Below are 3022 nucleotides of genomic sequence, written 5' to 3'. Positions count from 1 at the left end.
GTTTATTAGCTATACATATACAAGAGCTACATATGACCCCAAATCATAGCGCACGGTAGACATTTTAATGGTTTGGACCTTTGGGGGGGAAAAAAACGTTAGAATTCAAAGAGGTCCAGTGGCTAACTGTGCACCCCTGATATAGAGCTCCTACTTTAGACCAGGACCCATAGGGGTTGGTATATAGTATACTACTTTAGACCAGGACCCATAGGGGTTGGTATATAGTATACTACTTTAGACCAGGACCCATAGGGGTTGGTATATAGTATACTACTTTAGACCAGGACCCATAGGTGTTGGTATATAGTATACTACTTTAGACCAGGACCCATAGGTGTTGGTATATAGTATACTACTTTAGACCAGGGCCCATAGGTGTTGGTATATAGTATACTACTTTAGACCAGGACCCATAGGGGTTGGTATATAGTATACTACTTTAGACCAGGACCCATAGGGGTTGGTATATAGTATACTACTTTAGACCAGGGCCCATAGGGGTTGGTATATAGTATACTACTTTAGACCAGGGCCCATAGGGGTTGGTATATAGTATACTACTTTAGACCAGGACCCATAGGGGTTGGTATATAGTATACTACTTTAGACCAGGGTCCATAGGTGTTGGTATATAGTATACTACTTTAGACCAGGACCCATAGAGGTTGGTATATAGTATACTACTTTAGACCAGGACCCATAGGGGTTGGTATATAGTATACTACTTTAGACCAGGACCCATAGGTGTTGGTATATAGTATACTACTTTAGACCAGGACCCATAGGGGTTGGTATATAGTATACTACTTTAGACCAGGACCCATAGGGGTTGGTATATAGTATACTACTTTAGACCAGGACCCATAGGGGTTGGTATATAGTATACTACTTTAGACCAGGGTCCATAGGTGTTGGTATATAGTATACTACTTTAGACCAGGGCCCATAGGGGTTGGTATATAGTATACTACTTTAGACCAGGACCCATAGGGGTTGGTATATAGTATACTACTTTAGACCAGGACCCATAGGTGTTGGTATATAGTATACTACTTTAGACCAGGACCCATAGGGGTTGGTATATAGTATACTACTTTAGACCAGGACCCATAGGGGTTGGTATATAGTATACTACTTTAGACCAGGACCCATAGGGGTTGGTATATAGTATACTACTTTAGACCAGGACCCATTGGGGTTGGTATATAGTATACTACTTTAGACCAGGACCCATAGGGGTTGGTATATAGTATACTACTTTAGACCAGGGTCCATAGGTGTTGGTATATAGTATACTACTTTAGACCAGGGCCCATAGGGGTTGGTATATAGTATACTACTTTAGACCAGGACCCATAGGGGTTGGTATATAGTATACTACTTTAGACCAGGACCCATAGGGGTTGGTATATAGTATACTACTTTAGACCAGGGCCCATAGGGGTTGGTATATAGTATACTACTTTAGACCAGGACCCATAGGGGTTGGTATATAGTATACTACTTTAGACCAGGACCCATAGGGGTTGGTATATAGTATACTACTTTAGACCAGGACCCATAGGGGTTGGTATATAGTATACTACTTTAGACCAGGGCCCATAGGGGTTGGTATATAGTATACTACTTTAGATCAGGGCCCATAGGGGTTGGTATATAGTATACTACTTTAGACCAGGACCCATAGGGGTTGGTATATAGTATACTACTTTAGACCAGGACCCATAGGGGTTGGTATATAGTATACTACTTTAGACCAGGGCCCATAGGGGTTGGTATATAGTATACTACTTTAGACCAGGACCCATAGGGGTTGGTATATAGTATACTACTTTAGACCAGGGCCCATAGGGGTTGGTATATAGTATACTACTTTAGACCAGGACCCATAGGGGTTGGTATATAGTATACTACTTTAGACCAGGACCCATAGGGGTTGGTATATAGTATACTACTTTAGACCAGGACCCATAGGGGTTGGTATATAGTATACTACTTTAGACCAGGACCCATAGGGGTTGGTATATAGTATACTACTTTAGACCAGGGCCCATAGGGGTTGGTACCACAATGGTCGACGGCCGCCATTTCATTTTCCAGACGATTCTACATGTTGAATCGGCACCTTTGTCAACGCCCAGCAGGCGATCTACTGTGCATGGCTGAAGGTAAGGTTGGTTTGGTCTGTCCGCGCTATGAGAAGAGATTGGGTATGGAATTGTCAAATCAGCCAGTAACTGGCTTTGTCAGATATGTTCTCCATCCAGATATTCTGAATGGGAGTTTTCAGTTTTACAATACAAAGTCACATTTTATCAACAGTTGTCGTTGACTGAGATAAGACAAAAGTAAACGTTAATAGAAAACGCTAGGCTAAGGGTAACTGCTAGGCTAAGGCTCAGGCTAAATGCTAGGCTAAGTGTAAAACAAAACCACAACAAAATAATACAAGTAAATAAAACACAAAGTCCCGAACACCAAAGAGCACTCTATTCCCTATTTAGTGCACTACTTTTGACGAGTGCCCATAAAGCTCTGGTCAAAAGTAGTGCACTAAATAAGGAATAGGGTGCATTTGGAACACACTTAAAAAAAAGAAAAGGAAAGCAGTAAATATGCAGAGTAGGAGAAAATACTTGGTGGATTAAGTTAACCCGTCCCAGAGTGGATTTCCGCAGCCCGCCGAAATCATATCAGTATAATACAAAAAAAAAAAATCCTCATCAACATCCTTCAGTTTAAACTAGAGATTTCTGTTTCCTTACATTGGATGCATCTTAATCCTAAACATCCGTCGACGTATATATGGAGATAGTTTAGTGCCAAAAATAAGGGGTCAAAAACATGTAATAAAATTTAAATTAAAAAAGGTTCCTGATCTTTCTTATATCTCGCAGATATCAAATAGACTTCCTTTAGATTAAAAAAAAATAAAACTATCTGTCGTTCCATGTAGTGAATCTGTTATTCAATGTGTTTGTTTGTGGCTAACAGCAGTAAGGCCAAATTCACTGTTTCA

Source organism: Salmo trutta, chromosome 35 (assembly GCF_901001165.1).
Source record: "Salmo trutta chromosome 35, fSalTru1.1, whole genome shotgun sequence".
In the NCBI taxonomy this organism is placed as follows: domain Eukaryota; kingdom Metazoa; phylum Chordata; class Actinopteri; order Salmoniformes; family Salmonidae; genus Salmo; species Salmo trutta.
The sequence above is the reverse complement of the archived record's forward strand: the minus strand, read 5'-3'. Positions refer to the sequence as shown.